Source organism: Phyllostomus discolor, chromosome 15 (assembly GCF_004126475.2).
Source record: "Phyllostomus discolor isolate MPI-MPIP mPhyDis1 chromosome 15, mPhyDis1.pri.v3, whole genome shotgun sequence".
Classification (NCBI taxonomy): domain Eukaryota; kingdom Metazoa; phylum Chordata; class Mammalia; order Chiroptera; family Phyllostomidae; genus Phyllostomus; species Phyllostomus discolor.
In genome coordinates, this window is record NC_040917.2 from 18,920,710 (window position 1) to 18,930,635 (window position 9,926).

Genomic DNA, 9,926 nt, shown 5'->3' on the forward strand with positions numbered 1-9,926 from the left:
AGTAGAACTGTACAACGTGGAAAGTTGGCCTGACAGCGGATTGCATGAAAATGAAAATGAAAAAAAAAAGAAATAAGGAGAATATGATAGCAGTCTTCAAATATTTGGATAGTTAGTATATAGAAAAGGAATCGTGTTTAGTTTATATTTTTCCAAGAGGAAAAAGTAGGGCAAGCAGATGGAAAGTTACAGGTTGGCAGGCTTTCGTTCACGTTAAGAAAGAACTTTTTTAACTGTCTCAGCCATACAAAAATTGAATGGATTGGCAACTGGCTTCCGGCTTTGGGGTAACTGGGTGACTTTGTCTCTCCAAACTCCCTAATTCTTTGTTTCTGGGAATGTGGGCTCACACTAATCTCTTTAATAAATGTGTTGCTATCTACTTATTTAATATCAACTACCATGTAAATGCAAATAGAAATACCTTTAAAAGTACCACTTTTATTTCATCTAATCAAGAGACTCTGGCCCTTTGGGTTTTTCTTTTTTAATTCTTATCTAAGCACAAAAACTTAGACTCATTTTATTTAGATTTTCTCCTAGTCAACTTATAATATGTTCATATGGTCTTATCAATGAGATTACTGGGGCTGTTAAACTTTAAAGTAAATCATGCACTAAAATATGAACAGTTTAATGATAGACTAACAGAAATTGTACAGTTTCATAATAGACTAGAAGAATGGTCTATATAGAAGGCCTGCTTAGAATCTGGGAGTATTCATAGGCATTTAATTTAAGTAATATATGCTCTTAAAACTAATACAATTAGGGGTTGGGGTAGAAATAAGTAAAGGTGTTCAAAAAGTCCAAACTTCCATTTATAAAATAAATGTCCTGGGGATGTCCTGTACAGTGTGGTGATGAAGGCTAATAATACTTATCATCGCATATTTGAAAGTTGCTAAGAGTATTTCTTAAAAGTTGTCATTACAAGAAAAAAATTGTCACTATATATGGTGACAGCTGTAACCAAATTAATTGTGGTGATCGTTTGGCCACATACACAAATATTGAATCATTTCACTGTACACCTGGAATTAATATGCTTTCTATGTGAATGATACCTCCATTAAAAAGAAGTAATATTATTTTGCATTTAACTAACCTATACATTTTCAAGAAGTTCGATGTACCACCCCTACCAGTGAGTTCCAAGTTTCCAGTTCTGGAAGTTTGGTTCTGGTTTGAAATCTACAAGTGATGAGATCAAAATTATGAAACATTTTCATTTTTTATTTAAGATGTTCCTTCTCCCTTCTCCTCCTGGTGCACCTGGTGAAGTAAACTTATCTGTCCTTCTTTCACTCTCTTTCAAGCCCTAAAGTAAGAGGACTGTGGAACACATCTTATGCCAACCCAGAGTCACCTAATCATTCCCCCAGGGCAGCCCCTTTTGCTGCATTAGCTGTAGAAATCAGCCTTTCAGTGTGGTTTATAAGAGAGGGCATCACATTGCAGAGCACAGGGATTCCGAATCAATTAGTCAGATCTAAAGCTTTAATTCATCATAATACGGTAATAAGCCAGACATGCTGTGGTATGCATTAGCGCCCGGCGCTTTCCAATATTCCACTATGGGTTTTTTGTGCTGGTTTTTTTTTTAAGCCCGGCTTGTTAAGTGATACCAGCCTACGTTGTGTTATACGATCGTGCTGATACTGCAGATAAAATATAGCTGCTATTTATTTTGGTAATTTAATATGGTAAAAGGGCTTTGAGAAAATTCTGCTGTTCACATGCTATTTCAGGGTAACAGTGACCCACCCTGATGCAGAGAAATTGAGTTAAACTGGGCTTGGTGTTTCTATTCTGTTTTGTAGCAACGTGTTTCTGGGCTATGTTTAACCCAAGAAAGCTGAAAACGCTGACCGGTCAGGGAAGACAGCCCATAGCTTGGCCATAATGTGAGAGTAAGTCCTGATTCCAGCATCAGCGCCGTCTATATTTTTGGCAAGTCGCTTATGGTTTCCCTGCTCCCATCTCCAATTTAGGGAACTAATAGCTTCTCTCAGGAATGCTGTCTTTCTAGAAGTATGTGAGGGGAGAGAGTGTATCTGGCCTGCTTGATTTGGCTTATAATGGAAGTGTACCCAACCACTCTCCAGAAATCCCAGGTGGTAGAAAAACCTAGATGTCACCCAGGAGCCTTTCCTGCCTTGTTCTGGCAGAATCAGCCTCATGAACGTAACTCGGAGGTCAGAGGTGAAAACTGGAAAAGAGACAGGCTCACAGGCTACTGGAAGTTTTCCCAACATGCTCTGCTTCTCTATTTCCATGCCTTTGGCTTGTTCTCTCTGCCGGGAATGTTGGTCAATACATTTAGGGAATGGATTGGGGCAGGATGCTGGTTCTTATCTATGTGGGAAAAGGCAGGGCATAGCATAATCACCTGGAGAATTTTCCAAATGCCTCTCTTCTCTGTGCTTCCAGACCCTCCCCCCACCCTACCCCACCCCACCATTAGGAATCCTGGTTTATAAAGTACCGAGTAACTGCAGACAGGGCCAATGTTTTTGCACACTGAATGGAAAGAAAGAAAGTGAAATAGTAAGTTTGCAGTCCCCAACTAACTCCTAGCTTCTGATTTTTCCATCCACCCTCTCCTTTCCTGGTATTTTCGGAGGAATGCTGTATGTCAGGACCTCTGCTGAGTGCGAGAGATGGAGAAATAAATCAGCCTTTGTTCCTGTGGAGTCCTTGAAGATCCAGTTAGGGAAACACACACACGGTTTATTTAGCGGGGACCATAAAGACAGAGCCCTTCACTGGACCGGTCTCATTAGGACTGGAGCGAAATGTGCTATAGGAGCCAGGAGAGTCGAACAGAGGGGCCAAGTGCCTAGAGGTGGTCTCTTGTTCATAATAGCCCTGGACTGGTGAGTTTGACACAAACCTTCTGTCTTCTCCGAGTTCCTCCTCTGCCTCCTTCACTCTTTCTTAGTCACAAGTGCCAAGCTGCCCCTCTCCTTCCTGGGTGGGTTATGGCAGAGGGTCTGGCTCCCTGAGAGGATGCAAGGAGGCAGATGGGACTTCAGACAAAAATGCAGTTCTCAGCAGTGGAACACTGACCGGGGGGAATGAGACCAGAGGAAACTCCACACGTGATTCCTGTCTTTGCTGTCCTCTCCCTGGGCTGCTCCGAGACGTGGTTCTCCTTGCAAACCTACCACGGATTTCTTCCCTGTGAAGAGAGTGAACACATTCTCTTGAGTTATCTGCTGTGCATCTTTGCACCTTATGACAAAGCAATGGCCATTGAAGTAACCCATCAAGTCGCATTGCTTCCCAGCTTTCCTCATCTCTGCTGTCCCTCCCCCTCGACTCCAGGGTCCTTAGTGAGCACTCCCCAAATCAGTTGTTGGCCTTTAAATCTTTGCCTCAGACTGCTTTCTAAAGAGCCCCGAATAAAACAGCCAAATTTGTGACTATTCAATGATTCTTCCTCCACGATGATTAAAACATTTTTAAGGTGAAGAAACTGGATTAAGTCCTCTTTGGAATCTTGATTGCTTATTCTATATATTAAAAGCAAAATTATTTAAATACTGACAAACCATTTCCTAGTGATTATACGACCTCAAATGAGCAAATGCTTATCTGTTTTCTAAGAGTGGGATTAGTTCACTCATGGCGTGTTCAGGAACTAGCCCTAGCCCTGCAGGTGATGGAGGAACTCTTGCGAGCTGTCTGACCTTCCTTAGTTGATCTCCTTCCTGGGTAGACTCAAGGGTTGTCTTTGTGTGTAAGACAAAGAACTCGAAAGCTATTTGCCAAGAAACTAATTCTCACACAGTCATTATAACTTCACCATTACGAACGTTCTTTTTCCAGTCTTAACCTTATGCTTCCTGAATGAATCCCGTACATTCCACATTTCTTCTGTTCCCCAACCTAGCTTACAAATGACGCGGGCCTGCCTCTTCCTCTTGTTTTCATTCTTCTCCTTTATCTCCCATAGAAGCAGAGGCCTCCTGGCGGCTAGCGCTTGCCTATCTCCTCAGCTTCTTTCCAATTCGTACCCCAAATATATGACTTCAAGTTATTTCCTTTGGAACTTTGCATAATTCTGTAACTTTTGCTTGAAGTTTACCGTAGGTATCCTTGAACCTCATCTCTGTATTTTTCTTGACACCTGTCCAAAATCTTCCAAGAGCCACAAACGAATTCATTGGAAAGATAAATTTTCTCCAGGTGAAGCCAATACCAGTAGTTCAAAGACAACAGTTGTTCCAAGAAGATAAAACATTCAAATACAATCCCCATCACCACCGCCGCTGCCATCCTGCCGGAATCTCAGCTCCATGGGGGATATCTGACTGGCTCACTGCTCTTTCTCCAGAACCGAGAGCACCCACAGCGATGAGTGAGTGAGTCAACAAATGCGCAAAGGTCTCTTTAAAATGTTCGCAGACCTATTCAGGGCCATGTCTCATTCCTACCCCACTTCTCAGGGGCAGAGTACACGCTGTCCTTCTAAGAAGACTTCCTTGGACTCCATTCTCTCTCTGAGTCATCCTTCATCCTTTGAACTTCAGTTTTATATGCCCGTCTCTTGTGGCAATTGTCGCTTTCTACCTGGAAGCACACTTACATTTGTACTTAGATCATTGAGTTCTAGTCCAGCTTTCTAGTCTCCACTGCACTTGGCGCAATGGCTGGCCAACCTTCATGCCGTTGAATAGGTTGTGTGTGTGTGATGGGTTATGAAACCAATTTAAGTCTTTACCTTTGGAAATGCCATAATTGCCTCACTCACAATAATATGCATAGGTAACAGGAAGTTAATCCTGATAATACCCTATCTAAGTAAGAGAAAAAAAATTTTTTCATATGCTAAGCAATAGTTTACTAAGTCACAAAATTGATTCTAGAGGTTGGCAGTTGGGAGGGGGGTAATAACTATTGCAAAAAATAACATCAATATCATATTTCCCCTGGAGTAAAAGACTTAAGCATTCATCCTCTGATTTATCTTCCACCGTGTGCATACTTGAGACAAATTGTATTATTATTGTTACTTATTAAAGGAAAACATAGGATTTCCCTGTCATGCTTTTCTTCTGGTTGACCCCAAATTTGCTTTGAGGCCATTGCTCTAACACTCACTCTAATTTTCCTCTAAACTTCTGGATCATAATTCACCCAGATCATTAGCAATTTTCTTTCCTTATTGCATGATTTCTGTCTGCCCCTGGGTGGCTTTATTTTAATTAGAAGAAAAAAAAAACCAGAATGGAAATGTTTCAATTGTAAACACACAGAGGTTCTGTGGGCAAATATGAGTTTGGCAGAAGACAGGCCCGTGGTCAGCTTAGCTGTAGCTCATTGGCTCAAAAACAAGAATCATTTTGAAGGAAATGAGAACAGTTTTTTTAAAGTGACAATTTTCTCCATCAGGTAGATTACATGATTTCCTGTTATTTTATGATACTGATATTTCACTTATACATTTTCTCCAGCTCCCATAAAATTTTCCATCTGGAGTGTACTTTTCTAATCCCTTTGTAAGCCTTTGGATTCAGTTTCTCCTCCCCCAACCTCCCTTCTTTTCTTTCTTCTTCTTCTTTTTCTTTTTTTTTAAAGTATCAGTTTCCAGCAAGCTTTATCAGATACCAGAAAACATAAGTTTACATCTTCGCTAAGGAGCTTATCCACTCGCAAAAAGCTACCCCAATAGCCCTGGAGAGCATAGAATGGGGGTTGAAATGAGGCTTAACTACTAAAGTTACCTTTGCCTGAAAACTTAGCTCATGCCTTGAACAGCTTACAACGAAAATCCTTGAAAATTAAGACTCCTAGGGCTTCCAGCCGATAGACGTTTTTCCACACAAGAGACGAAAGAGCAGGTACAGCTGAGGTTTCTTTCAAAGGGGGAGGACCAGCAATTGGCTGTGGTCTGTAGGAAAAGAAAAATAAAGCAAATGTTCTTTTAAAAGCTTAAAAAGTACCCAGCGGATCTATTCCTCCCCCTTTCTCCCTGTGGAACTGTAAAGCCTTCTCCGGCAGAGGAAAAGAAAGAGACAGAACAAAAGCTGAAGCTCCGTGGGGGTAAAGTTACAGACTGATTACCACTTATGCGATGAGATTTTATTACTGATGGAACAAAACGGGAAACATTTCTTTCTTTGTGGGCATTATTTCCTGTTTCTGGAATACAGTGGGCTGTTTCATTCATTTGTACAACATGGCGGCCCCCTGGGCTTCCTCTTGCCCGCCTTCGTCTATTGGCCATCCAGGGGCGGGACCTCTGCCACACTGGACCTGCCCTGGTCCTCCTCCCATGCCTGGTGGCCCTCTTCCAGGGCTGTTGCCATGGCGTTCAGAGTTTAATAGCATCCCAGGAAAGTTTGTTTATAGAAAAATATGGGAATGATAATAAACATGTTGACCAGGGTTTTTAAGTAGGAATGCTGGGAATGAATATTGGATTCTGAAAGGTGAAGCGCTTTCCCTGTCCAAATGCAGGAGAGGATGGACAGGCAGCTGGTTGTGTGATTGCATCTGGGATCTGCAGCAAGTTCGGGGCACAGCCAGACAGCCCCGGAGAGGCCTCGAAAATGTAAACAATGACAAAGAACCTTTTGTGGGGGAGGATGCTGAGCGTCCAAGACCAGAATGTGGTCCTCCTCCTGCTCAGTGTTCTGGAGAAGAATTCCAAGGTTAGGCTGTCTGCTTCATTCTGCCGCCACAGTTAATACAAAAGTCGGACCGTCATCGAGATAATCCATACCAAAGAAAGACTACTGGCGCAACAAAAACTTCACGTATTTCCATTCAGAATGGATCTTGGCAGCTTATCTAGCTAAATTATATTCAAAATACGGCCTGACGTGTCGAAGACTTGGTTCGTGTTTCCCCAGTGAATGAATGAATACACGAGTTAATGAGAAAACCGAACAGATGCAAGGCTTCTGTTTCACTCTGCACTCTGCTCAGATCGACAGCACCTCAGCACCCGAGCTGAAACACTGCATGCTGGACATTTCACACGCCTTCCCTCGGTAATTGTCGCAGAGGTCCAAACGTCACCAGCCGCTCAGAGACACTGGCCTACTTTCGTGATGTTGCATGCTTGCAAAAGCAAGACCACTTTTTGAAAGTATGGCCCTAGCCAAGGAATCATGCAGTCTTTGGTTGCAAAAACTATCAACATTGACTTTTTTTTTTTCTGGGGGACTGAAATGATTTTTTGGAGAAAAATGTCAGATGAGAACTATCTGGAGAACAGTTTACTAAAAAGGGACCATTAGCCTCAAATTAAAGACAGCATGTAGGGACATGCATATTAAGCTGTTGAAATTCCAGGAATGATTCATTCATTAATTTAAATGAACCCTTTACCGTTGTTCCAAATGGTGGTTATATTGGAGTCTGATTTTTCTCACTATCCCTTTCCCCCAGTATAAATAGAAGTTAAATGTTCTTCTCACTTGGGGTTGCAACAATAATGTACGTAAGAAATCTTACTGTAGCGGATCCATACAGAACAAGGGCCGGTTTCATTTCGTGTAGCTCTTTCTGAGATGCTTAGTCTTATTGGTTCTCCCTAACACTTTCAGGAATTCTTATTCACACATCACCCTTCTTACTCTAATTTGTCAACCTTTCCCTTCAAAATGATGTGTAAATGAGGGGGAAAAAAAACCTTTTTTCTTCTCTGTTTGCAATGATTGAGGCTGAGACAAGATAAATCTGACCACCGAGGAAAGATGAGGTAGAAATCCAGGAGGAAGGAACACAAAAGTTCACGTTAGACTGACTTTCTAATGCAATGGAGAAATCTGAGGGATTTACCTGGCCCAGAGTGGACAGCTTAATAACGCTTTTAGATCATGTTAGGGGAAAACAATTAAGAAGGTGGGTTTTCTTTATCTCTTTTAAACTATGGCAAAATGCACATAATATAACATTTACCTTCATAACCATTTTAAGTGTACAGTTCAGTAGCATCAAGTATATTCACATTGATAAGCAACTGATCTCCAAAATTTTTCATACACATTAAAGACTTCCCCGCCCCTGCCCCAGGCAGCCGCCATTCTACTTCCTCTTTCCGTGAAAGTGACAACCCCGGGTTCCTCCAGGGAGTGGGATCTTACCCCTGTTTTCCACGGTGACTCCCTTACTTCACTTAGCATAAGCGGGCCTTGCTTGTTTTACTTAGAGTAAACGTATCCTCAAGACTTATTCATGTTATAGCATATAGCAGAATCTTCTTGCTTTTTAAGACTGGATAATATTTCATTATATATACATGGAGACATTTATATATAAAAAATTCACATTTGGCTCTGGCTGGCGTAGCTCAGTGTATTGAGCGCGGGCTGCGAACCAAAGTGTCGCAGGTTCGATTCCCAGTCAGGGCACATGCCTGGGTTGCAGGCCATGGCCCCCAGCAACCGCACATTGATGTTTCTCTCTCTCTCTCTCTCTCTCTTTCCCTTCCCTCTCTAAAAATAAATAAATAAAATCTTAAAAAAAATTCACATTTTATGTGTCTACTCACCCCGTGGGAAGCTGTCTTACTGGCAGAGTTCTGCAAAGATGTTTAGTGACCTGCTGTCTTCATGCAGACATACCATCTCCTTCCCTGGAAGTAAATATTTATTTTTATCAAAAAGGGAATATGAGAAATGATAGCTTATACTGCATTTCCCATAAAATGATCTTGCCCCAACCAATCAAGATACAAATATGTTGACTTTTCAAAATGTAGGTGTCTGCATCCTCTTCTGTCCACCCATTTGATGAAAATAAAAAGTGACTAGGCCCCTAATGATTCATCGGTGGATCAAACTCAAGGTGCACACTCCTGGAAGCTCGGGCTGAGGTAGCACAGAGTTAGCTTTTGGATGCCGAACCTTCAGGAAGGCACACCTTGCACAAGTATCTGAGCTCAGGCCCATCCACCCTGCACCCTCTGTGCTTTCCCAGGTGAATGTGTCCATTGTGGCAGCTGATGTGCTTACGAAAAAGAGAAATTTCCTTTCCCATTGGCAATCTTTTACCCCAGTTACCTTGTAAGCATGCGAAGGGCCCGGGGGTGGAAATATCACTAATTTGGATCTAATACTTGTGGGTTTCCAGACAAAATACAGGACACGTGTTATATTTGAACTTTAGATAATCAGTAAAGAATGTTCTAATGTATGTATGTTCCATGCAACACTTGGGACATACTTATGCTAAGACATTCTTTCATCCGTTACCTGAAATTTAAACCCTCTATTTTTTATTTTCTAAATCCGACAGTCCTAGGTCATTCACACCCTTCTCTGTGGGGACTTGAACTCGGGAGGCGGCCAGAAGAGACAGTCAAGTGTGATAACACTAGGGGGCGCTGTAAGAAACTGAGAGCGAGGTCCTGCTGGGAGTTCAATAAGGCCTGTCATTCTCGGGAAGAAGAGGACCTCCAGCAAAGAGCACTGAGGCAGTGAGGACAGGCACAGCCGGGTGACATAACCATCAGAGCCACCCAAACCAACCCCAGCAGGCACAGGGCACAGCCAAGCAGGCCAAGTCTGTGATGACTGGGAAAGCCCCAAGGCCATCAGCCAGAGCAACAGAGGCAACAGCTCAGGTGCCGGCCTCAGCAAGGACAGTGAGGAATTTTACTAGCTTTTAGGTATCCTGCCCCTGGGGGGCGGGGGGCGTGATGGGGCAATGGACAGCTGAGAACTGATGTTCTAATGATTCCGGTGGGGGGAGCATTTTTCCAAACCTCTTTTTAATCCCGTTGCGTGGCCCCTTTGGGCCCCCTCCCCTCCCCTCCCCACCCCACCCATACACGCACACACCTTCTCAGAGTGATGTTGTCAAAAACCAAAACTAACCAGACTCCTCAAGGGCAGAAAACGTACCACTTGTTTCCTCGGCCAACTTCCCAAAGTAGCTGCACCCCCCAGCCCCACATCAGCGTCCTC

General features: G+C 42.7%; 1 long non-coding RNA gene across 1 annotated transcript; it reads right to left on the bottom strand.

Annotated features, from left to right (window-relative positions):
* Positions 1–1,822: 1,822 nt before the first annotated feature.
* Positions 1,823–6,830, bottom strand: LOC118498285. Its single transcript, XR_004900806.1, has 3 exons — positions 6,393–6,830; positions 5,733–5,899; positions 1,823–3,716 (listed from the first exon to the last, which is right to left on the bottom strand). It is a non-coding gene; the product is annotated as an uncharacterized LOC118498285 (long non-coding RNA).
* Positions 6,831–9,926: the final 3,096 nt, after the last annotated feature.